Source organism: Vicugna pacos, chromosome 30, assembly GCF_048564905.1.
Source record: "Vicugna pacos chromosome 30, VicPac4, whole genome shotgun sequence".
Lineage (NCBI taxonomy): Eukaryota > Metazoa > Chordata > Mammalia > Artiodactyla > Camelidae > Vicugna > Vicugna pacos.
Window position 1 is genome coordinate 1,897,319 of NC_133016.1, and position 26,880 is coordinate 1,924,198.

A 26,880-nucleotide genomic window follows, 5' to 3' on the forward strand; every position below is an offset into this window, starting at 1 on the left:
TTCAAGTCCCAGTGCAAAAAACAGAACTGCAGGCTCTGGGACACCACACCTCACACTCCCAGGTTCATTAGCCATCTACAGCTGCAGAGCAAAGTACCGCCAATCTTAGAGGCTTTGATCCACAATGAACATCCATTATCGCACACGGCTTCTGCAGGTCAGAAATTCAGGGCTGGATCATCCGGTGGTTCTGGCTTGGAGTCGCCCAAGTGGTCCCGTCAAGGTGCTGGCTGGGGCCGCGGCCACCTGAAGGCCACTTCTAAGGTGGCTGACTCACCCAGCAGGCAAGCTGGCCTCTCAGCACGGCCTCTCATCACCAGTTGCCATATAACTACCTAATGAATAGTCTTCAGACCTTTTCTTTATCTTTTTTTTTTCTTTTAAGCAGAATCTCTTATCAAAAACCCTTGTATCAGAATCCCAGTTTAGAGGCAAATAAAAATAGAGCCGTCCCAGCCCCAGCCACGCTGGCTGCTGGTTTGCCTCCCCAGCCCTGCCTCTTTTTGGCCTCCCATCAAGTGGTCCTTGAAACATCTCCAGAGAACAAAGACTCAGACCCGGAGTGTGAGGCCCCAGCACCGCCCGCTCTGCTGGGCCACCCTGTGTGAGGACTAGTGTTTGGAGGGCAGGTGGCCACGTCTACTAAAATGTAAGCACATCTGCCCTTTGTCCTGCCAATTTTACTTCCAGGAATCCGTCCCCCACATAAACGTTCGTACGTGCCCAGAGACATAGGTACACGGCAAATTTCTGGGGACATGTAAGTGCCCAGTCGTAGAGGACTGCTCACAGAAGTGAGCGTGCTGACGGACAGTGGGGTGCTGTGCACCTGTTTAAAGATGAGGCGAGGAGGGTGCAGCTCAGTGGTAGAGTGTGTGCTCAGCATGTACAAGGTCCTGGCTTCCATCCCCTGTCCCTCCATTGAGATAAATAAAATACACAAACCTAATTATCCTCCCTTACCAAAAAAGAAAATAATAAAATTTGATATTTTTATACGTATTGATGTGGAGAGATTTATTGTTACATTAAAAAAGCAGGACCCACCTTGTAGTCTGAGCCCCTGTATGTGCCCATCTGTGCCTCCCGGTCAGAGGGAGCTTCTGGAAGCTGTTCACATGGTTTCCCTTTGGGAGGTGAGAACAAGGAATGGGTGGGTCAGTGAGGGATCAGGAGATTTCAGTTTTCCACCCCAGTTAATATTTTTAAATTTCTTTCAAGCACTTTCGGAGATTCACTTTCTTCTGTTGAAGTGCACGTCATGTACTGTGAACGCACCAGCCTGCAGTGTGCAGTTCAGAGGGTTCTAGTGAACTCATGAGGATGGACAATTAGCACCCCTTTCTAAGTCCAGAGTCAGGGGTATTATTTTACAGAAAAATATTTTTGAAGTAGAGCAGGGAAGGACTTAGGGTACCATCTCCTGGTGTTCACGTCCACTCTGATGGACAGGCCACGCAAAGGGACTGACTGAGGGAGTCACTGCACTCCCTACTTGGACCTGTCCCCACACTCCTCCCGGATATCGCACCACTGCCCCGCCACATACTCCATTCCCCAGTGTCCCTCCCTGACCTGGATTTCTCTCCACCAACTGCCGTCATCCCTTTGAGTACTGAGGATGACAGTCAGAGATTTTAGCCAACCCCACTGCCGACCATCCTTAGACCCAGAGGTGCACACACACCCAATCTAGTCCCTGGTCCTCTTACGCCCCTCCACTCTCTCCCTTTTATTTATAAGGAGTAATAGCCTTTAAGAGCCTGTGGGTGAAACTCAGGCCCTGTCTCAGCACAACGGTGGCCAAGTCAAGACATGAAATCAAATCTGTCTTCAGATTCCGGGCTCTGTCCTCTGTCTACCACCTCTGCGTGCTGTGTGTTTTCTGTAATGGCAGCAGCTGCAACTGAGCGACCAGTCGCTGTGTCCCAAGTGCACACCTGTCCATAGGCACCACTGTTGCCTTTCTCACCACTTAATGGACAAGAAGGCCAGCTCGGATGCACCTGCCAGTGGCAGCCCCACGGTGAGAGGGAGAAGCAGCCTTTGTCCCAGGTTCCCGAGCTCTGAGCTCCGAGCTCCACTCTGCTTCTCTGTGCCCTGAGTGAAATCTCATCGCAGGATCACAGCTCAGGTTCAATCCTGAGCCTGAGTTTCACCCACAGGAGAAATTTCTTCCTCGATGGAGGAAAGGATTTGTTTCAGAAGCCTGCCCTTGTCTAGGAGAATTAGCCCAGTCTGAGATGGGCCAGGAGGCGAGAATCCGGCAGCACAGGGCCCCTTCCTCCAACCCGGTGGGCAGAGCCTCGGACACGCTGGCACGGAGCCTTGGTTTAGACAAGCCCCCTGCTGCAAAAGGATGAGTCCTGACAACAGAACTCCAGAGAGCCCCCCCAACACACACACACACACACACACACACACACACACAGACATATACACACACACACATACACAGACACATACACACACATACACACACACACATACATACACACACAGACACACACACACAGACACACACAGACACATACACACACACACACACACACAAACACACACACACACACACACACACACGGCTTCTCTTGCATAATTTACTTTTCCCTCTGACTCACAGCATTTTTCCCTAGTGCGTAACTGAAACCAAACACCTCCCATTACACACCCTGGGAGCACACAGCTCCTAAAGAGGGCTGCCCGAGTCCTTACCCGGTAGACTATGTGTTCATTAAACATAATGTTTTGAAGCCACGAATAACTTACTTACGCACTGACAGTTTACAAAGGAGAGCTGAACACCTTCTTTCCCCCAGTTATTCACAATAATGTCCTACGGTTACCATAGATACAGATCTACTGGGGACGGCGGAGGCCTTCCCAGAGAGACCCACTCCTCCAGCCCCCGATCAATGGGAGGGCAGGGAGGGGCAGAAAATTCAGGGGCCATGGTCAGCCAGTCTTCCCAGCGTCTGTTTTCAGTGGGTGACAGCTGGACGTCAGGAGACTCACGAATGTGGACTCGAGCAACGTTGGCAAAGCAATGTGCGCTCAGAGGAATCAGCCCCAACCTGGAAATTGAACCTGTCTGCTCGGCTGCCCCCTCAGCGCCCCCAGAGCAGCAAGTCCTCACGTATCCATCCAAACGATGTGCTCCCGGTCCAAAGGCTCCAGCAATTACGGTTTTTAAGACTTGAAAGAATGCACCATGGTGGTGGTGCCCCAGCACGGAATCTTGCTGTTTGGTATTCAATGTACCGTATTCTCTGGGATAAAAGTAATTTCAGAACAAAACAAAACACCCTGGACAAGTTAAGACCCATTAGAATTAAATACAACAGGAATGGCAAGGCCTCCAGATGACGTGACAACCAGGAAAGCTTTCAGAGGAACAGGGGCAAATTCAGAAGCCAGAGAGCACTGATGTGACCCCCCAGCTCCAACTCTGGGTTTTGCTTTGAGCTGTGGGCTTCATCACTTGGTTCAAATACCCAAGTTGCAGGGAGAGAGTGTAGCTCAGTGGCAGAGTGTGTGCTTAACGTGCATGAGGTCCTGGGTTCAACCCCCAGCACCTCTGTTAAACATAAACAAACAAACAAACAAACAAACAAATCAATCAATCAATAAATAAGAAAGAATAAATAAATAAACCTACTGACCCCTTAAAAGGAGAGAAAAAAAATTTAAAGATTTTTTTTAAAAAAGATTTAAAACCCCCCAAGTTTCATGTTTATGATAAATGTATCACCTTGATCACCTGTTACAGCTTGCTTCTTATTCTTTATCTGCTTAATTAAGTCTAGGACTATGTATTTATGGAGTTTAAATTTGCCCTTTGAAGTGATAAAGAAGTTTAGAAAATGGGTAGTGATGATGGTTGCATAGCACTGTGAATGTAATTAATGTCTCCGAACTGCATACTTTAAAAATGGTGAAAATGGCACATTTTATGTTTATGTGTCCTTTTTTAATTAAAAAATTTTTTTGTTAATAGAAGTATTGGGGATTGAACCCAGGACTTCATGCATGCTAAGCACGTGCTCTACCACTGAGCTATACCTCCACCCCTATGTTTATACTTCTTGTCCTGATAGAAAAAAAAATTTTTTTAAGTAGCCACCCAGAAATTTAAGAATATGCATTTTTAAGTTTACCTAAAAATAGAAACAGCAAAGGAAACCAAAATTGTATTGTTAGTTATTATGTATCTTGTTAAATGCATATAACAGAGATCACTTTTGTCTGGAACCGTTCAAGAATAAATGAATTGATTTACTCAAAAACAGACAAATAAACCCAAGATGCCCTTTGAGTGCCGTGCTCGGGAACAAACAACAGGAGGCAACACCTGCCCCATGGAACACGTCTCTCGTTCTGCTGTGGTGTAAGTCTGTGAGGCTGTGCAGCCAAGTGGCCCCAGTGTGGGGATGTGTAAGGTTTCGGGTGTTTGGTCCTAGTCCCCGGGTGATGACACCGCTCGCCCCGTCACCTGAGCAGCTACTGCAGCTCTCCGTGCAGGATGCCGCCCAAGTTACCCAGAGCCGCCCTTCATAAAGGCCAGTTTTATCTGAACCTGGTAGTACTGCTTAGAAGGACCCTAAAAAGGCAGGGGTGGGAGGCCGGGGCGTGGGGGAGACTTCAGTGTCGACAGAGGTTTGGGGGAAATCTGATACATGGTTTGCGTACCTAGACTGGTGTTCCTCTGAGATCAGGGTAGAGTATCAGAGATCTGTTTTCACTCTTTCCACTGTCTCTCTTCCAAAAAGAAGAAGAAAAAGAGTTTGCTACGTGTGGTTCAAACTTACATAATTTAAGTATGCTACTCGATAGCGCGATGTTCTCCACAGACACTGGCAACCTCTCCACTTCCAGCAGAGAAAGTCTAGATGGACATCTGAACAGAGGAGAGGCTGTGCTGGTTACAGTCCTCCCCTTCACATCCCTGAGGGTTTACAGAGGCTCTTTCTACGCGTTTATATTAAAGATGCCCCTTGTGACTGAGACTGCTATTTGTGTATGTGGACGTTACTGAAAAGACTAAAATGTGACCAATTCTTTCTTCCATTGAGTGCATGCACAAGGATTTAATAAAATACAGAATTTGCTTGGAGAACAAAATCTCCCCATGTGATGCCTCCCTGTGGCCGCACGTCACCCACTTTGTGTAGCGATTCTCCCTGACGGTTAAAAATCAGCCTCTGACTTTCAAATGGTGGTTCAGCATCGGCACTAGACCAGACCAAAACCAGAGCAGGGTATTTCATGATTTATGGCCATTTGTCTTGCTATTATGGATTGTTAAAAATGGTTAAAGTATGGATGAATGGAAGGTGGATAGATGAGTGGATAGATGGATGGATGCATGGATGGATGGATGGATGGATGGAAGGTGGGTGGATGGATGGATGGATGAATGAACAGGATGGATGGATGGATGGATGAATGAACAGAAGGATGGAATGGATGGATGGATGGAAGGATGGATGGATGAATAGAAAAATGGACGGATGAGCTGAAGGACGGATGGATGCACAGGGACAGGTTGGAAGAGGAATAAAACCTATCAGACTTGATTAACTCAGGGGCATCTTAAAAATGGAAAGGAAGTGTGCACTGAATATAGTTATGTAAGTAGTATCCATGCACTTAGCAACAGCAGTCCAAGCGTGACCTACACAGCACGTGTGTAAAAACATTGGGGCACTTGTCGAAATGCAGGCTCCTGAGACACTCTTCAGACCTTCTAAGTTGGGGCTGACGGCAGGGTCCAGGAACGTGCGTTCTCACGAGCTCTCTGCATAGCGAGGTTGAAAATCACTCACCAGGAGTGTCACAAAGTCAAGGAAACGAGGCACCTCCAACATGCCTGTTATGGTCTCCATTTCTGTGCCTATAGGGAAACTAAGAGAAGCAGAAAAAGGGAAAAAAAAATTCTCTCACCAGGGATGCCGGCACATAAGCAGGGAGTGAAAACAAACAAAACTCAGCCTGGTCACCCGAGAAGGGACCGAACGAGACCCCCGTGCTGCGGCGTGGGACACGCGTCTCAGCCTGAAGACACTCGGGGCAGGAACCGAGGCTTGCGTGAGTGGCGTCTGGCGTGTCCACGCGCGGGAGTAGTGACTGACTTTGTGACAGGACACCGTCTGACAGAAAATGCGTCCTGGACGCTTTAATACTGTGCGAATGGAAATCACGCAGAAACCCCAGTCTGTTCCCGTCGGGAAGAGCGAGGCCCCTCAATTCTCCTGTCGTCGGGCACACACGTGGCATCAGAAAGGTGTTTCCACACAGACGCCCAAGGGCTCGGCACACTCGGTACATCCAACTGAAAAGCAGGCCGAGGTGTGTCTTCAGCGCGAATCGCTGGGACTGCAGGGTGGCTGGCGGATTCCGTGCCTCTCAGGAAGGTCCCCGAGGCCCACGACGCCAAGTGAACAGCGGCGCACGTGCTCCAGGCCCGCTCCGCGCACGCGCCCTGGGTCCTGCTCGCTCGCGCGGCCCGCGGGGCAGGACGTCGGGGGGCGGCGGCCGCCATGCGGGGGCGTCTCAGAGAGCGAAGGCCGGGGGGCGGGGCTCCCCGCGGGGCTCCCACCGAGCCGGGGCTGCGACGCACCGACCGCGGACGGAAGTCCGTCTCTCCCAGCGCTCCGGCTGCCCCCCGGTTTCAAGGATTTAGACGTTTACCTGGCTGGGATTTCAAAAGGTGGAAATGACAAACCAGACTGCGCTGGGCAGCACAGGGACATGCACACAAGGTCCCGTGGCGGCTCACGGAGGAAGAATGTGACAGTGAGTACGTGTATGATCATGTGTGACCGAAAAACTGTGCTCCACATGGGATTTGACACAGCATTGTAAAATGAGTATAACTCAGTAAAAATGGTAAGAAAAAAAAAAGGAAGGAGGAAGGAAGGAAGGAAGAAGGAAGGAAGGAAGGAAGGAAGGAAGGAAGGAAGGAAGGGAGGGAGGAAGGAAGGAGGAAGGAAGGAAGGAAGGAAGGAGGAAGGAAGGAAGGAAGGAAGGAAGGAAGGAAGGAAGGAAGGAAGGAGGGAGGAAGGAAGGAAGAAGGAAGGAAGGAAGGGAGGAAGGAAGAAGGAAGAAGGAAGGAAGGAAGAAGGAAGGAAGGAAGGAAGGAAGGAAGAAGGAAGGAAGGAAGGAAGGAGGAAGGAAGGAAGGAAGGAAGGAAGGAAGAAGGAAGGAAGGAAGGAAGGAGGAAGGAAGGAAGGAAGGAAGGAAGGAGAAAGGAAGGAAGGAAGGAAGGAAGGAAGGAAGGAAGGAGGAAGGAAGGAAGGAAGGAAGGAAGGAAGGAAGGAAGGAAGAAGGAAGGAAGGAAGGAAGGAGGAAGGAAGGAAGGAAGGAAGGAAGGAGAAAGGAAGGAAGGAAGGAAGGAAGGAAGGAAGGAAGGAAGGAAGGAAGGAAGGAAGGAAGGAGCTTAACTCGGCGCAGTCAACTTTCTGCTTCCCTCTCTGCAAAGGGGCCATAATCCCTCCTACGGAGCCGGAAGGATATTCACCTGGCGGCCGGCCGCCGCGCGCACTGTGCAGGTCCGTCGATACCTGTACAGGTTGTAAGTTTTGTTTGTTTTCCTGGGGGAGGGAGTTAGGTTTTCCTACTTATTCATATTTTTAATGGACGTGCTGGAGACTGAACCCAGGACCTCACGCACGCCAGGCGCACGCTCTACGCCTGAGCCACACCCTCCCCGCGAACATCTTCAGTACCAGCGTGCCTGCCTCACACATTTGCTTAAATCAAATGGAATTATTATACCCATTGTGTTTATTGACTGAGGCATTGTTCAATAAACTGGAGGACTTATAAGTCCAGTCTTTAAATGATGTTATCGTGTTGGATTAACTCAACTTTAAAGATGAAGAAATGGATGTGGAATTTAAAAAGAAAAAAGAAGAGAAGAATGAACTTATCTACAAAACAGAAACAGACTCACAGACACCGTAAATGAACTTATGGTTACCGCGGGGGCAGGGGTGGGAAGCGATAAATTGGAAGTATGAGATTTGCTAATATTAACTGCTATATATAAAACAGATAAAAACATCAGATTTCTTCTGTAGAGCACAAGGAACTGTATTCAAAATCTTGCAGCAACCCAATGAAAAAAATATTAAAACGAATATATGTGTGTCCGTGTATGACTGAAACACGATGCTGTGCACCAGGAACTGACGCATTGTAACTGACTACTTCAAGTAAGAAGAAGAAGCAGCAGAAAACAGGTGCCCTCCCATCACAAGGGTGCATTAGAGCTGGTGACCCTCCCACCCACGCTGCCACTGCCGGACCCCCACTCACAGCCTCGGCGTGCTCACCCATTGCAGGGCAGGGCTCGCGAGTTCTCTTCCTCTTTGAACATCAGGTCAGCCTCCTCCACGTCTAGAGCCCCTCTAGCCTCAAAGGTGAGAGAAAGAAGCTTTTCCAAGCTCGCCCTCCTGCCCTGGTTACTCCAAAAATGGTTTATTTTCACACTTAGAAAGAGGGAAGCGTATCACAGAGTCACTAAGAAACCACAGGCAAGAGGGGGTGCGGTCTGCAGTCGCGTGTATAGAGGCAGGCCCCTTGGTGGGGCTCTCACTAGGGCATGAGACGTGGTCGTTGGCAAGCTGGGCCGCTTCCAAGAGGTCAGAAACAAAGATGGAGGAAAAGCTGAAAAAGGTACCGCACAGCACACAGTCCAAAGGGCTGCAGATGGTCCGCCTGGAAACAGAAAGATCTGAGGAGCCTTGTGATGGCAAGCTCGAGGACGTCTCAACCCATGGGAAGGAAATTGGACTTATTTTACGAGCCCAGGGGTGGGGGCTGGGGGCGCAGGCTGAGGATATAAATGGAAGTCACGGTGAGGTAGGTTTTGGATGAATGGACGTTCACATTTTTTCAAAGAAAGACTTTTAAGTTGAAGCTTGTTTTCTGTGGCCTGGAGAGTTCTGTCCCTGGACTTGATTAAGTCCAGGCCGGGGAGTGTTTGGCGGGGCTGCAGAGTGCAGGGGAGCCTTTGATCTATGTTTGGGTTACATGGGCTCCCAATCTTGAGATCCCAGGAATCTAAACTGTGAGCACAGAAAGATGCTAATCTTTTCAACTTGATATCTTATGCTCAAGACTGGCCATCCGTTAAAAACTTCACATTAACTCCTTGAGTTAAAGGTGGCCATTTGGAAAGACTTTTAGCCACCATCGTTTTACCATGGGGAGAAACGCAGCTGTTCATTTATCCAACAGACAGTTATCAAGACCCTGCTATGCATTGTCCTGGCCACTTGGATTCCAGCTGTGACCGGAACAGACAGACATCCCGACTCTTGTAGGGCTTACGTCTAACAGAGGACAGAGACGGTGCTTAAGAGACCACGTGGTGTTAGAAGAGCCGTGAGAAGGGACGAAGGAGGAAGCCACCATGGGGTGCAGGCCTGGAGGAACCCGCGACAGGTAGGCTGGATGGAGGGGGCGAGGAGTCTGTGGGTCCCCTCGTGGGGATTCTGTGGAAGCCAGAAGACACGGGACTTCCATACTTTCCTTGCTTGATACTGGTCATTCATCGCAACACTCGTTGTCTCCCAATTCGCTAGGAGTGGCCCAAATAAAGAGCAAAACTGATGAGCTGGGATTTCAGTTTTGTCACCATTGGGTTTTTGTCCCACGCACTTGCCACAGGTTGGAGGTCAACGTATTTCAGGAGGCAGCAGGCAAGGAGGAGAAAGAATTCCGGATAAATCACAGGTTAAGAGGCTCACTCGGCCCACGAGCAGCAACCCTGGGGTCCTGAGAACCCCGGCCGGGAGATCAGCTTCCTGAGAGGCTGGGAGACGTGAGTGTGGGCTCCGGCTCAGCCAGCGGGCCCCACGCGTTTGGAAGCAATTTGGCTTCAGGCGTCAGTGCCATAAACAATGTTCAGTCCCCTGGGCCCTTTTCATCTTAACTCTTAAATATTTGCACTGTTTTATGTCATTATAGGAGGTGTATCTACTTGTAAATATTTCAAACAATGCAAAAGTAAAGAGAGCGGAAAGTGAATGAATGCCTTCTCTGAGCCCACAGCTGACCGGCCGGGGCCGAGCCCCAAGGCCTGCGTCCTGCTTGCTCGCACCTGTCTTCAGTACCCGGCGTGTTCTCACTTCCAAACTGGCTGTGAAGTTTTCAATACAAGAAGGAGATCTGGATCGAACCTACAGCTAGAGGTTAATCTGGGGAGAATGGACTCCTCCAAATATTGAATTTCCTCATGTCAGCGATGGCTATAGCTCTCCATTTTTTTCAGGCTTTTCTTTTCCGATACAATCATTTAGTCTAACGCACACACACTTCCTATCATGTTAAGTGTCAGCTATGATGCCATTCTTACTGCTACCATGAGTCGTGGTATATAAATAACACGATACAATTGTGTGTGTTCATATGTATGTAAAAAGTTCTTTCTTACATACTTCAGCCACTTTTCCAAACACTTAATATTGTATTTTTGGCTAACGTTTTGGACTTCCCTAAGTCTGCGGCTACGTAACTTACTCAAAAAGGTAACATTAACTTTTAATGTTCAACATTTTCACATTATTTTTTTCTTATAATAACTGAAGCTCCAAAACAGATCAGAATAACACCACTTGGCCCCATGGTCTGTTTCCTCTCTTGAATCTTCAGTTACTTTCCAGAAATTTCTTTCCAATTTTAATTAATAAAGGTCTTCGTGAGGAACAGCTGTAAACTTTTTAATTGTTATTTGAGTGTCTATCTAAAGGGTCACAACATTTACCTCCTTCAGTCTATAGACGTAGCAGACCGCCGTTGCTTTCCAAGAGTCAAACCTGCGTGGTTGTGCTGCGTTGTTTTTTTAATACTCTGTAGAGCTGTTGCCTTGTATTTTAAATTAAACCCTTTGCATTCATTTTGTAAGAGATATTGGTCTGAAGTGTCCTCTCTGTTTTCGGTTTGTTCATTTTAACCCCTTTTTGAAACGTCTTTACATAGCGTGTGCTCGTGAAGTGAGTTGTCCTGCTCTGAGGTTATTTAAATAACTGAGGACCTGCCTGTTCCTTGGGTTTGCAGAGATTTCCTTTAAAACTACTAGGAAGGGGTGGGGTGGGCATAGCTCAGCGGCAGAGCGCGCGCTTTGCATGCATGAAGTCCTGCGTTCAATCCCCACCAAAAAAAAAAATAATTAAACTACTAGGTAGATCCTTGGCAGCTTTTTCATTTTGTTGTGGCCACTGGTAACACGTCCCATTTATCCTGTAGAAACAATGGGGAAATACGCAATGCAAAGCTGTTCACTGAAGCGTTATTTCTATTACTGGGAAATTGCAAGCAACTTCAATCCCCAGCAAAGGGGGAATCGCGGCAAGTGACCGGGTCCTGCGCAGACGCCCGCCAGCCACTGAAACCGTCAAGCGTGCCAACCACACGCTAAAGCAGGGGATTCGGGAGACAACAGTGAATGTGTCTTATGATTTTAATTTTGTAAACAAGACATATGTGAAAAAGAAGGGTGTCCATGACTTGACCTTATGGGTTTATAGATGTCTGCTTTCTTCCATCTCCCAAGCATCCCATGGCACGGAGTAGGCACGCGGGAGCTGGTGGCCCAGTTCTTACGCTGCCTGCAGGCTCTGTGACCACGGCCAAAACCCACAACCTCTCCATAACTCGGTTTCCCATTTCTCAGCTGCAAGGATCAAACATCCTAACGTATTTACAGGAACACACAAAAGCTTCTGGCACGTAGCGAATACTATGCTAGGTGTTTGCTAGTGTGATTAAAAATATTAAAAGACAGAACAATGTTAATTATTTTCTTCCTCAAATGCAGCCCCCAAAACACCCACTTCAATAATTGCATCTTGAGATCCCTTACAGAAAGGAAGAAGAAAATTGCTAAAAGACTGAGGTGGGAAACACGTGCTGACAAGATTTCATTTAAGAAGCAGAATGACCTCCTTTTCAAAGAAATTCTCTTCTCCAAACCAGAAAACACTTTCACGAGAGCCCTGGCGCTGAAAGGCAAGGGAGAAGATGACAAGAGAATGCCTTGTGGTGGCAGAAGAGAGGAAACTGCCTCCAGCTCCTTGAAGAGACAAATCCAGGTAAGAATGAGCAGGCGGGCTTCCATGATCAGTCGGCGCTTGGCGTCCCCAGACCTGAGGCTGCGCCGTTCCTACATTCTGTCCCCGAACAGGCTGCATCTTTCCTTCCTGAGTACTTCACCATTTTGATGAAAAAACTATTCCATTCTTGGAGCAGAGAGCAAATACTTGGATAATGAGTACAAACAGGTTTATTACAATTTCAGCCATTACATCAGGGGACAGAGGTCCCGAGCGTTTGAATTCGGCGACTGTCTGGAATGGTCCAGAGGCCACTGACCAAGTCAGACGGGAGGGAGGCTCGGTCTTTTTCTGTGTTGGTGGTTTCTGTTTGGACAGCCCAATTTCAGAGCACAGTGTTCCTGGTCCTGTCTCAGGCTCCATGTGTCCCAGGACTTCTCATGACCCAGCCGCCGTTCTGCTGGAACTGGTTCCCGTGTCCCTCACCTGGGGCCAGACGGCTCCCTCTCTCCAGACGCGCCGCCCCTTGCGCTGGAACCCGAAGGTCCCCGCCGCCCCTGCTGCCGTTAGGGGCTGGGATTTAGCGCTGACCATGCCACTCTCTGGAGCCCCTAGGCCGTCTCTGTGAGATGTGGGAGTTGCTTTGTCTTGTAGCTCACTTCCTGTTTACGTAAGTGATCTTACTGCGGGAGAGGCAAACCTCTGCGAGACAACCCTCATACCACCTGTCTTCCTGCTGCCTGTCCACACTCCTTGAGCTTCCATTAAGTTAACCCTCTGACTGACTGGGAGAGCAAACGGGCCACTCCCATTTATAGACAAAGAAATGCATGTGTACGGCGGAACCGGAGAAGAGCCAGGCTCCTCCTGCCCGGGGACACCGCGGCAAGACGGAAAACAAGACCTTAACCTCCACCAGCTCTCAGCCCAAGACACTCTGCAGCCCACCGTGGGCGAGTCAAACTGCAATTAGGAATACACTCAAGGCCTCCTGTGGAATTTGGGGGACAGAATTCGCGGCAGTGGCTGCAGTGGGTCCTCGGAGGGGACGTGGGCCCTTCAGAGGGCGTGGCCAGCGGGCGGCCTGGGAAAGGCTGAAGGTGGGAAAGGCGCGTTCCCTTGCGTCTGTCAGCCTGCCAGGGAGGGGTACAGCTCTCTCTTCTCAAAATAAGATGCTCTGGTGCTGGTCTCTCTGGATGGAGTTCGTGACTGTTTTAGGGAAGAGCTGATGGCTGACCAATCACGGCTCAGTTGGAAAACAGCGCTGGCAGCTGGACCCCAGAGATCATCCATGCTGGGGTCCTAAATTTGACGGTGAACAGAGAGTGGGAGGTTCAGGAAAGCAGCAGGGGTGGTGATGTGCTGCTGTGGGGGCCCAAGGGGCTCACTCTCCCCCACAGGGCTGCCCCCAGCAGAGCAGCCTGAGGCTCTGGGACGGATGACAGTTCTGCAGGTCACAGCTCCCACCTTTGGAGAATGAGGCGCCTGAACCCAGTTCTCTGCAAATACCTTGCAGTTTTGAATTCTGAGTTATTTGTGAAAAGCAAACCCCGAGAAGGCCTGGCCGGGTCCTTGGGGAGGTGGGTCTTGCGTGGTGGCCTTGGGGCTCTTTGTACAGAAACTTTGATCCACTGACAACGGCTGAGCCGGGCGATGAAAACAGGGTTGTGATGTTCCAAAGCTGATCCCAGGGCCGTGCAGGGGGCGAGGGGAAACCGAGGCAGGCCCAGCAGGTGGGGGCCTCAGGATAGCCAGTAGGGACAGGGGAGGAAGAGGGGACAGGGACCTGGAAGATGCCCGACACACAGCCAGCCGGCCTCACCCCAGAGGGAGCCAGACCTCTGTGCGCTAGAGGGTGCTGGCTGCCCCGAAGAGCCGAATGGAGAAGTGGGTTAAACACAGGAATTCCAGTAGCATCCCCCATTCTGGAAGCCCCTCCAAGCCCCTGGCCGGGCAGGACTCACAGGGCAGTGGGAACCAGGGCTTCGGGGCCTGAGGGCTCCTCACTGGGTCTCACTAATCACGATGCCCACACATTTCCTGGACTAAATTATTCCAGACTCTTCCTCCTCTAGCAAGTGTGAATTCCGAGGACACTGCGGGCAGGATCTTTGCTTTGGGGGCAGTGCTGCAGAAGGCGCAGCCTGGTGAGTTTGATGAAGTTGCCCGAAGCAATGTTACTTTTTTTTATTAATATTATCGAAGTGTAGTCAGTTTACAACATTGTGTCAGTCTCTGGGACACAGCATCATATTTCAGACATACATGCACAGGTTCGTTTTCATATTCTTTTCTGTTACCGGTGACTATAAGATTGAGTATAGTTCCCTGAGCTCTATAGTATGAACTTGCTGTTTTATCTATTTCATACATAGTGGTGCGGGTCTGCACATCTCGTGGCCATTATTAAAAAGTCCACAAAAGATAAGTGGTGGAGAAAAGGGAGCCCCCCTGCCCTGCTGGTGGGAATGCAGTTTGGTGCCACCATTATGGAAAACAGTGTGGAGATTCCTCAAAAGGCTAAAAATAGGCTCACCCTATGATCCAGCTAATTTTAAGACTGGCGGTTGTGAGTCTTCACAAGAGGTTGGAGAGACAGAGTCACAGACACAGGAAACAAACTTACGGTTACCAGGGGAGAAAGGGTGTGGGGAGGGATAACTCAGGAGCCGGGCATTTGCAGATACACAGTGCTATGTATAAAACAGACAAACAGCAAGGTCCTGCTGTAGAGCACAGGGCGCTATATTCAGTACCTTGTAATAGCCTAGAACGAAAAAGAGCATGAACAGGAATGTGTATATAGCTGGATCACTGTGCTGTCCACCGAAACTAACACACCATCGAGAACCAACTATACTTCAATCTTAAAAAAAGCAGCTCGACAGCTCTCTTTTAATAGCTTTAGAGAGGAATTAATATGCCTTAAGAGCAAAGGGAAGAAACTGGGGGCAGGGCTGCCTGTGGGTAAACACCCTGCGGGCCGAATCCTGGAGGACCGTGCCCCTGCTGCAGCCTGCAAACGAAGCAGCCACCTCGAGGAAGTTTCTTATTCTACCCGAGCATGAACTTTCCTTGACTCCAGTGAGGGGTGGCCGTCTGCGTAACTGTTAGCATTCCTTTTCCTCCCTCACACAGCCCCTTCTTTTTGTTTTATTTTATTTTTTATTGTCATGCAGTTGGTTTACAATGTTAGTTTCAGGGGTACAGCAGAGTGATTCAATTACATACGTGTGTGTGTGTGTGTATAGACACACACATTTATTTTCAGATTACTTCCCATTTTATCACACAGCCCCTTCTGATGCCCAGCCCTCAAAAGAGCACTTCTTACCAACGTATTATTTGTGTTTAAAAATGGCTCTGAGGCCATGATGAAATCATCTCAAATGACTTTAGCCCACACTGAGCCCTTTTTGCTCTGAACTCCAGAAAGCACAATCTGTCCCACACACTTTAACACATAATTACTGCTCTCTTACTTTGTTCCCTAATTGTCTCGTGTGTGTGTGTGTGTGTGTGTGTGTGGCTTCCCTCCCAGACCCCGATCTAAACTACAATATTATATACACTTGGAGAGAGAAAAACCGTAGTTTCTAATTTTCCCATATTTTCCTCTTTTCTGCTCACTGCACCCCAACACGGTGCTGGCCACAGGTTAAGGCTTAAATTTTGATTATTAAGTAGTTGGAAACCAATTTAGTTTCAGGATTTGAAAAAAAAAAGCGTGGGGGAAATTCTGGGACAAGTCATAGAGGATTCTTTGTTTCCTGTGTTCAGTGAAAGGCTGCAGAGAGGCAGGAGAGGGAACGCACATGTTTGACAAAACTGCGGATTTTAGGAAAGACAGCCCCCCACTTGGGTTATAGTTTGAAGGAGCTGTTCTGACTTACACAAAGTCCACACAGGCACTGCATCACACACCTTGGGGTCGTTTAAAAAGATTAAACAGCATAAAAACTTGGAGAAAGGGATCATTTTTAGAGAAAAATAATGATAAGGTTTTAATTCTGTTGCTGGCCCCGCACACCTTCCCCCGTGAGTTGCCGGCTCAGATTCTCCCTGGATCCCCGGGAGACAGCAGCAGGCAGGGAGCAGAGGTGGGCGTCCTGGCTTGTCAGTGTCTGTGAGGTGGGATGCGGACAGGAAGCCACGGAGGTGCCCAGGCCTCACTGCCCTCCTCCCAGGCCGACTCGACCCCTGGAGGTGGTGGTTCTCCCTGTGATGTCTCTCCTCTTTCCACACAACTCTGCTTTCAAGCCCAAGAATTCTTCTTAGACTTAAGCCTTCCCTGTGCCAGGAAGGACCGTACAGATTTCCACCGCCCTGAGATGTTAGAGGCAGCTCCTTATCTTGATGGGGAAGGATTTGTGTGAGAACGCCTCTGCCTCCGAGGAAAAAGACGAGGCTCTTTGAGTAAACCCAAAGTGTTCCCAGAGAGGGCTCTGTTTTGATCCTTATCTGTGTAACCCTATCTCGGCGGGGGAGGGACTGGTTCCACAGCCTCCATTAATGCTCCGCGATCATCCGACCGTCCGGGCATGAACCCTTCACAAGATCAGCACGTACTCCTCGAGCTGTGAAAGGCTCCCAGGACTGGTTTGGAAGGTTGGCTGGATTTTAGAATTGGCCAGTTTAACATTTTGGCATGATTTTTTGCAGATAAAACATTTTGGTTCAATTTGGAAGGGTTTTTTTGCCTGTTTGTTTGGGATGTCAGGGTATTTTGTTTCGTTTGTTTTGATGGTTCCCTAAAAGCAGCCTGGTCTTCGGCGGAGATGAACTAGCCCTGGGTGTTTGGAGAAGGCTTTTCTCAGGCATGGCCATGGCTGAGACGGCTGTCTTCACAACCCATTAAGCCTCTGCGTGTACAAGGTGCTTGTGCTGCGCATAATTACAGTTTTTTAAAGAGAAAATAAAAGCGTTCATTTCAGGCTTTAAAGTGACAGTCACTGATTCATTGCATAGTCTTAGTGTGTGTCCTCAGCGAGCCCCCCAGATGAGGCTATAATGAGCTGGTTCAAACTGTTTATTATTGCCACATGTCATCACAGTATGTTTTTTAACTTTGAGGACAAAGAAACATGCAGTTGCCTTGTAATGGAGATGCCCTTTAGACTTTTAATCATGGAGAGTCTAGTTATGTGACCAAGTTTTTAAAAAGCTGTTGTAGAATTCAGAATTTGGTTAATTTTGTGGGTCACCTTGGCTAGGCTGTTGCACACAGCTGTTTGGCCAAACACCAGTCTAGGGGTTACTGTGAAGGTTTTCATTTAGTTTTTAGTTTTTTGTTTTTTAAGTATAATTAACATTAAATCAGTAGGCTTTGAGTAAAGCCAATCATGCTCCAGAGTGTGGGTGGGCCTCGTCTAATCAGTTGAAGGGCCCAAGAGCACAGCAAGGTCTTCCAAAAAAGGAATTCTCAAGATTGCAACATGGAAACCCCTCCTGAGTGTCCGGCCTGCTGCCCCATGGAATTCAGACCCAGGACTGCAAATCAGCTAGTCTCCAGCCTGCCAGCCCACACAAACCTCAGACTCCAGCCCCCATCATCTCATAAGCCAATTCCTTAAATCCCTCCCCCATCTTCTGTTTCTCTTAAGAACCTTGACCAACACAAATATCACACTGTCAGATGCTCTTAAGTAACAGCATTTAGGTTGAAACAAGCAAAGAATCCTTCTTCTTCCCAAGTAGCTTGAGTTTAGTTAAAGGAAAAACAAAGTATATCTTGACAGCTTTTTTAAAAAGGCTCGAGTTACTCCATACTTGTAAAAATGGTTTGTAAAACAAAATAGAGAAGCTAGAGGTAACGAAATGTCATGGGGGGAATTAGGTTTGTTTACTGTACTGTATTGTATTTAGTTATGTTTAAGGGAGGTACTGGAATTGAACCTAGGACCTCATTCATGCTAAGCATGCGCTCCACCACTGAGATATACTCTCACCCTAACAATGTTATTTTAAACAGCAACAAGAAAATTCTCCCAAACCTTTGTGCAGATACAGACAATGTAAGTGGTCACATGTTAATAGTTAATAGTAATAATGTGCATGAACAGCCAGCCCAAAAAAACCCCAAAAAACAAAACTATGTAGTTCAATGAAGACAGAAAATACAGTAATTTTTTTGCTAAAAGTAAGCAGAAAACACTTTATTTTGTGAAAAGAGGCGTTTTTTGATTAGCCCAGTCCAACACTGTAATGATTTCTAGTCGGGCCGGGAGAGAGGGCTGGATTCAGAGCCCTGGCAGAAGCGTCTCGGTCTGAGGTGCAGCAGGACAAGGACCGGCACAGTGAGGCCAAAGTAAGTACAGCGGAGGCTAACAGCGTCCAGGGCTGTACACAGCCTTTCTCAGGATGGCCTCTCTGCGGCAAGACAAGAAAGCATTGCCCCCGGTTACCTGGGACACAGATGCCAGCCAGGTAAATACAGCGGTCACGTGGGCGCTCCCCTTGCGACTGTGTGAAATGAATCTTCACTTTCCGCATCAGTACAATTGAATCTGTTTCTGAATCTGCTCAGAGGGAGGGGTAGAAACAGACGTTTCAGTACAAGCTGACAGGGAAAAATGAGCTGGTACTTTGTGTTTGTATGATTTGTAAAGTTTGCAAAGCACATTCCACACCCTCACTTTTCTTTTGATCCTTATAATCACCTCGAGTGGTAGGAAAATCAGGCTTTCCTAGCACCTCTGAAGAGCATAAAAGCGAGGCTCAGAGAATCTAAGCAGATGTGGGCGGGGGTGACAGCCCGTCTCTGCCGAGCGGAGGGCGGGGCCCCAACGTCCTGACTCCCAGTCCGGGGGTGCTTCCGACCCCGGATACTCACAGTACAGAGCGGCTCAGTGTGATCCCACGGTGCTTTCACCTCTCCGGGTTTTGAAATCAGATGGAAACATGAAAAAACGAGAACGTCCGGGTGCCCAACTTTCCCGAGGGAGGGGCACTGGCAGCCTGCTGAGTGAACTCTGCCACTTCCAGGAGGGCTCACAGAGCGTGTCTGCGAAATAACAGAGGTGCGTCTGGGGGCGTGGCCTGCACTCCCACACCGGCCTCGCAGCTCTCCCTGACCTCGAGCCGCCATGCCTTTGCCCAAGTTGCACAGAAAACACACCCCTTTGGGCTAAGACGTGAGTCTCCTTGTTGGAGGGGCTGAACGTGGAATGCAGATACAGCGAATTTCTCCATCTCCGGCTGCTGGGTGGATCTCGGGCCCAGTTTCAGGCTCCCAGGAACCATCATCTCCAGAAAGTGGCCCTGGTGGGAGGTGACATTAACAGACTGTGTTACCAGTAAGAGCCATGAGGGGGGAAAAATTCATTAGCTTCACTGAACGCTCTCCAAATAGAAATAAAATGCAGAGGAGCACAGTACGTACCTGTGAGAGAAGAGGAAGGAAAGTGAGGGGATAATTATAGTTGCTCAAAGAAGCCCAGCCATCCGGGGGAGGAGGAGGCTGGCTTCTCGTCCTGACCGTCAGAGAGCGCGCCTGTGAGCTTAGCGAAGGCGCTCCAGGTCTCTAAAGACGGACTATCATTAGCTAGCAGACGGATTTGGAGAAGAAATTTGATAACCTTAGGAGACGCAGAGATTCTATGAAGACAGGCAAAACCGCAGACTGGCATCATATTAACAACAACAACAAAAAAGACCCCTGCTGTTGTAAAACTGCTCTGAGGACAAACACGAAGGTGGCTCCTAACTAAATGATCCTCGTCTTTTCTGTGATGTCAAATCCACCTCTAGGACATACCCGTTTGCATACTCTGCAAGTTCCACTTTCTGGTTTGCCACGTTCTCAGCGTGCAGAAGCACATGCAAAATCAGGACATCCTCTAATTTTGGCATCAAAGAGCGCCACCGTGCTCTCTCTGAGACGGACCTTCTGGCTCCAGAAACGGCGCCAGCGCTTTCTGCTTTCTCCCCTTCTGCCTGGTTGTGGCGGCACCAGCCGGAGACAGAAGCTGAGGTGTGCACACCCGGGGCCCGTCTCAGGACAGGGGTGGAGACCCTCCCGGGGGCGCGGAGACAGCGAGGCTTGAGTCAGCGCGATGATCTCAGGCGAGGGGAGTCGGACCCGACATCCTCAGAGCCAGCAGACTCGGAGACTTTCAGCCAATAAGAGACGGTCCCGATGGCCTTCACTACTCTGGGAATAAAGTGACCTCACCGTAACGGCAGGAAGGCCTCCTAGGACAGTTTCAGCAACCGCCTTGCAGCACGATTTGTTACAGGAGACTGTTACGTTGGCGTTACCCCCCCCATTTCTTTGATGGAACCATTGAGGAAGTGCTAAAAATCTAAGCTGGGAGCAAAATTCCCAGGCTTTCGAGATTCAGAGTCTGTCGTCTTCATCTCAGCACTGTGAGGCGCTGGCTGGAAAGCAGCTGTCTCTCACCTTCAGCTGAAGGAGTCTCTCCGCATCCATCCTCAGGGCTGCGCTGCGTTGATCAGCCCCAGACACCAGGTGTGAGCACAGGATCCCAAAACCCGGCCTGCTGACTTGCCGTGGCGCAGCCTGCATTCTCACCTGGATGCCAGACCAACCGCTATCCTCGGAGGGGGCTGAGTTGAACCCAAGAGATGGCGGGAGAGACTGCAGAGTTATCTGGGGACACATGTTCCCAGAAGAGGCTGGCTAGGGAAAACCCACTCAAAAGAGAATGAATATTTCAGAGTAAATAGTGGGGAAAAAAAGAGTTCGGTGGATTTTTAATTTCGAAAACAAGTGAAACCAAATTCGATTTTTCTTATACAAAATTTAAGTTATAATTACAATGATGCGATAATCCTTAAACTCAACAACGATGCTTCTGGAGTTGCTGTTTTCCTGGTACAATTTTTCCCAATAAAACTGCACGACAGCAGGGTCAGACGCCTTTCAACCTCCAGAATTATCTCGCCAAAAGCCATTTTTGCAGAATGATTAGAGGCTGCCTCGTTTTCCTCAGCGGCCTCTTTAATCGCTGGGTGTGTAAACGCAGCTCTTTTGATGCTGCTGCGCTGAACGCCTTAGCGACGACTTTTCCAGAATGGCTGGTTGTAATTAGAGGTGTGTCAGTGGCCGTGGGAGTGTCTGGGGCAGTTCTGACACCACTTCCACCGACTCACAAAATCCCTGTCTGTGAGATCCACAGTCTTAGTTGACATGGTCTAGATCTGCCGCCTCAGCCCTCTGGCGGGCGAGGCTGCCCGTTCTCCCAGGCAGCACACGCCAGGCGCAGACCCCACACCCTGCCTCCATCAGAGCCTCTGGGAAGGACATCCCAGGTCCCTCCCCCACCGACTCAGTGGAGGCCTCGGTGGCAACTGCATTTCCACTCAAGCCCCCCTGCGTCCCAGGGCCGTCCCCGAGAGCCCCGCCGGCACCTCCAGGTGTCGTGTCTCTGGGGAAGTGCATCTATCTCACACAATGCGTGTTGCCTCCTGTTTTCCTCTCACTGGCTCCCACAGCCATTCTTCGTCCCAGGCAGAGGTATCTGTCCTCTCATGCTGAGCCCAAAGGGGAAATAACTCTGGTGCTGGCTTATAGGCACACTGTGTGCCCTGCAGCTGTCACCCGGCCCCGTCACTTGTGCTGTGGACTGAACCGTGTCCCCCTCAAGTTCATACATTTAAGCCGTACACCACCTCATGTGATAGAACTTGGAGGTGGGGCCCTTGGATGGGATTAGTGCCCTTACGGGAATAGTGGGAGACCGGAGGTTGCTCCTGCTGCCACGTGAGGACACAGCGAGAAGGTGGCTGCCTGTGAACAAGGACGTGGGCTCTCTCCAGACACCAACTCTGCCAGCATCTTGTCCTGGACATCCAGCCTCCAGACCCATGGGAAGGAATGACTTGTTTCAGCTCTCTGAGGCTCTGTGTGGCCACCCGAGGTGACTCGGGCCCCTTTCATTCTCATGCACAGAGCCAGAGACTAGGACTGGACACCGAGGGTGATGGTCATGACCACGAGCAGAATCGGCCCCCCAGGAAGATGTGGAAATTCTCTGCATCCTCATGTTGCAAAAGGACTTCTGAACAGCGTCAGGATTCGCTTTTCTTGATGTCTTTTCACAAATCAAGTCATCATGAGGCAGGAGCCGTGCTCTTCGCGGACAAATTAAAAGTGACTCACGGATGTGTCTCCTGCTAATTCTTGTCGGAAGCTGCCACCGTCCTTGACCTGGCTGAGCCCCGAAAAGCCTGCAGGAGGGGGGCCTGGGAGATCCCACTGGCCCGAGGCCATCTGCTGGGACCTCGCTGCGGGGAACAGGGTGGGGAAAAGTGAAGCAATCAGGAAAGAGCCCGTGGAGAGGAGGTGTGTCACTCAACTTCCCTCGCCTGTTTTCCATGAGCCCCATTAGTCCAAACCACGTGTTATAAAATGTTAATCGTTGCCCTCCCCCAAGATGTTCTTAAGCCAAAACAAACAAACAGAAACCTCTCCCTGTGTAGACCTTCAAGTGCCCTTCAGTCTTCTTAGTCGCTAACTTGCTCCAAAAGCAGTGCTGTGTCGTTTCTGCAGAAGACTGGGGCGACGCTGGCTTTGCCCCGCAGGGTGGGCTGCAGCCCTGGTACACGAATCCCCAGGAGAGACGCAGCCCCCGGCCCGCCCTGCAGATGGCCTGTCCCAGGGTGTGGGCGACTCCACTTGGGGTCTTTCCCGTGCCAGCGCAATGCCCGGAGCCCTCGTACCAACTAACCGGATGCGTCTCGTGCCCAGAGAAGCTCACTCAGCATTCCGGTGCTGCCATGCGGCTCTGTTGCTGAACCCACAAGCCCTCCACCGGCGGCACTCAGCCGGCTCTCAGAGGTCTTCGCCCTTGTCAGCGTCCGCGGTCCCTAGCCTCCTCTTCCCCAAGGTGCCCTCAGCGGCCTGCTCAGGGGTGGGTTCCTCTGTCACCTGAACGTATTCCACCTGCTCAGACGGGCGGCCCCTCGTGCCGAGGCTGCTCACACACGCCAGGTAAGGTGTGCTCAGGGAGTCCACGCCGGAGCTCAAGGGCTCATAAGGCGACTCGGGGGATCCAAGATGGGTGTGCTCCTGCCCCCCTCGCTTGCGGCCAAGGGGCCGATGCCCCATGTTCAGGGTTCCTGCCCGAGAGCCAGGCCGGGGCAACTGCCCTGACAGCTGTTTTGGGCTGCTGTACCCCCCGGAAGATGCTGACGTCTTGGTGCTCAGTGAAAGGACCTTATTTGGAACTGGGGTCTTTGCAGACTGTGACTCTGAGATGAGGTCATTAGAGCATGGGTGTGTCCTTGTAGAAAGGGGACATCTGAACACACAGACACGCACAGGGAGCACGGCATGTGAAGGCCGAGGCAGAGGTCACAGTGATGCATCTATAAGCCCAGGAACCCAAAGATGCCAGCAGCCACCAGGAGCCAGGGGAGAGCCCGGAGCAGACCCCCCCTCACAGCATCAGGAGGAACCTTGACCTGGGACTTGCAGCCTCCAGGTCTGTGGGAGAAGTTACTCCTGCTGCAGGGGCTGGGGCGCTGCGTTACAGCAGCCCCGGGACCCTGATGCAGACCTGGGGTCAGCGTGTCAGCCTCCTGGGGATTGCCGGCCCCGGGGTGGGATGCACTCGGGTACCCAGGGCCCGCCCCACTGCAGACCGCGGCACAGACGTGGACCAGAGTCCTGCAGGCAAGCAGAAGGGTCGGGCCAGAGAACCAGGAGAGAAAAGGCCCCTCCTGGAACCTGTGGCCTGCAGGAAAGCCAAAGGGAAGGGGGGTCACTCTTAAGGGGGCCCTGGGGACAGGGGAAGGACGCGGGTCACTCTCAAGGAGAGACAGCTGGTTAGAGACGCGGCTGTCCTCTCTGGTGGCATTCTGTTGGCCTTTTGTTGGCTGCAGTGAATTCGGCCTCAGGCAGGGGCTCCTGTTCAGTCCTGGCACAGGTGGGGCTTTCGTGCGCCACACCAGCTCCAAGCTGCGCACTGAACAAATTTCTCAGACCAGTGGCCACCTCCACTACTCCCGAAGTCCCCAAGAACACACCCCTGCCTTCCTCTTGTTTGGCACTTAGAAATCATAAACGCCACACATCACCTTCCCTGACCTCCCGAGGCGGGGCCGTGGCACGTGAGTGCACACAGACGCCGCATTTGGTCAGAGACCCTTCATATCTGGAGGGGAACAGCGGGGTTTTCTTCCCGGCCTCTTCACACAGACACACACCATCCGAGGCCACAGAGAAAGGCGCCCAGGGCGCCCTCCCGGGCGGCTCCCGCCGGCCTGCTGGTGTGGGGCTGGCACACATCAGACCTGCACTTGAGTGTTTCCTTCTAGGTTTTTACCCCTAGATAGCTTTGTTCATACAAATACCAACGTCTGGCTATTCCCCCCAGCTAGGATTGCCCTCTGAATTCTGCAGTGCCCACGGCCAGCGGCCAGCGGCCAGCGGCCAGCGGCTGCCTGCACGACGCGCCTGCGGTAAAACAAGCCCCTCGCTCAGCCGGGCATTTTTTCCAGGACTTTGGAACGATTCCTTATACAGGGTCCATTTTAAATCATAAGCCTGATTGCATGGGGAGCGTCAGCATCTGGAACAGCAGGCGATGGTCAGCTAGCTTTGCAAAATAGAAAATACGAAACTTATTAACTTTCCTGTGTGAAAAATATTCTTAAATAATCAAACCAATCTGATAGCACATGGAGAAAAACTCTGCTACTCTGAAAAGCTAGGAAGGAGAGCTCAGTCATTTTACAGTTTATTCCATTTTTTTCCCCCGAGTTGCACTTTTTCCAAATTTAGAACATCATTACCTTTGCAAAAATGGATTCTGCTTGACAAGCATTCTCACATATGTTGGCCTTTCTGTAGGTACTAATGTCACGTTGAGCCGAAGGACAAAACAAGCCAGAAATCAGTGTATTTAAGATCAGAGTGTGTGGTGCAGGGGACGACGCACTGTCCTTCTTCGTCCTCCTCAGGTGCCATGGCAAGACAGGCAAGATTTTTAGCCTTCTGACAGCTCTGCCCATCTGAGTGCCGCATGCGCATGTGAAATGGTTATCATCCAATTGCTCTAGCAGAGAAGGAGCGAAAGGAAATCTTAACCAGAGCTGCGACTTCCCCCAGGGATGTATTTCACCATCCCCTTGGCTCTGCGGGAAAGTGGGCTGTGACATGCAAATGACCTGAGCAGATCCGCCTTCCGATTGGCCGAGCCGCCTCTCCGCCCACACTCTGAAACTTGAGTCCCCACCGTAAATATCTGCAAGTCAAACTCCAAGGAAAATCCAGCTCAGAAATGCAGCCTGCACACAAGCCATTTCCCCCAAGAAACAGAGCTTGCAGAAAGTATAGGGAGCCAGGCAATTCAGACCACACACACACTGAATGTGAACGTGACTTCTTTAATCAAATGATAAAACAGTAAATAGATATTCGCCAGCACAAAAATAACTAAAAAGAAAGAGTCTGTGTGTCCTGCAAACACCATGAATCAGCAAGTTATTTTTTTTCAAGCCTTCAAGGTTAGAGAAATTGACCCACCATTCAAGCTAAAGCAGATCTCCGGCTTCCTAACATTGCCAGCGCTTTAGAAAACACTGAAGGCAAGCTTCCAGTTCTGGGAAGCCTGACGCCTTCCTGGCACCTGACATCAAGCTTTGAGAGCAGGACAAGAAGCCGCGCAAAGGAGCAGCTCTGAGGAGCAGGAGACGTGGAGACCACAGCCTGGGCACCAGCCGGGCGCCGGGCACCCTGTAGATCCCGTTAGGAGGCTGCTGGTCACTGATCTGATGCACTCCCCACAGGGACCCTGACAAGTGGGTAAGATGCAGAAAGGCTGAGTAATTTGCCCATAAGAACAGGACTAGGGAGTGGCACGGGTGGAATTCTAACCAAGTCTCTTCAGTTTCAGCAATGACCACAACAGTCCTCTTTAAAATGGTAAGTATTTACATATTAATGACACATTACTTTTTTGTTATTCATGAAATAAACTTCCATTATCGTTTTCACCCTTGGGACAGAATTAAGGACCTTAGACACAAAGTTTCTCATTTGACCCTCCCCAAATACGGCATCCCTGGTGCCCTGGTGGACGGGAGGGCTGCTCCCACGGTCACCGCACCGCCATCCAGCCCTGAGAGCGCTGGTGGCACCATCAACCACAGATTAATATTTTCGCCCTCTGTACACGCACGCTGGGTAATTTCTCCCCAATACGTAGCTTTACATAAATGGATGATTTATACACCACAGTCTCCCTCCGCCTGACTACAGCATCTTAGCGAAATTTCTGTCCTCCAACTGAAATCTCAAGTGTATAATTAATAAGGGTGTAAAAGTTTAAATCAATTTCTCTCAGTACCTATGAGGGGATGAATGCACTGGACAACGCAGTGCAGATTTCCCAGGTGAATGGGGGGGCCTTGCTCCTGAGGACTGTCCCTCTGCAGAGAGGCTGGCGCTGAGCAGAGGAAACAGTCCGAGATGTATGGCTCGCTGTGTGTTCTAACAGGGAGGCTGGGTCAGTCTGGGTGAATTTCCAGAGGAGACTGTGGGATCCATTCTTGGAAGAGCAGAAAAGCGAGATAGTGGAGGAAAAAAAATAAATAAACCAAACCCAAGACAGACAAGTGTCTTCCCTGCTCTTCTCTCTCTCAGAGCCGGGTCAGGGCAACAAGGCTCCCTTAGCCATCCCTGGACGGACGGAGGCAGTAAAAATTGGCAATTATTCTTAGTAATTTAAGCTCCATGCCTTCCCGTGCTTTTAATGATAACATCATGTAGAATTTCGCTGAGGTGTGTTTTCTGAGGTTTAGCATCCTGGCCAACCTGCACGAGTCAAGATTAATTGCACAGTTACAGCAGGTGTAC

The 26,880-nt window shown here is 50.1% G+C and overlaps 1 long non-coding RNA gene across 2 annotated transcripts; it reads right to left on the reverse strand.

The window, feature by feature from the left end:
- Positions 1-18,196: 18,196 nt before the first annotated feature.
- On the reverse strand, positions 18,197-20,909 carry LOC140690448 (uncharacterized). Of its 2 annotated transcripts, none has more exons than XR_012065717.1 (4): positions 19,813-20,909; positions 19,174-19,316; positions 18,889-19,059; positions 18,197-18,574 (listed from the first exon to the last, which is right to left on the reverse strand). It is a non-coding gene; the product is annotated as an uncharacterized lncRNA (long non-coding RNA). The 2 variants fall into 2 exon arrangements; XR_012065718.1 differs by lacking the exon at positions 19,813-20,909 and adding an exon at positions 19,438-19,782.
- Between the last annotated feature and the right edge of the window lie 5,971 nt (positions 20,910-26,880).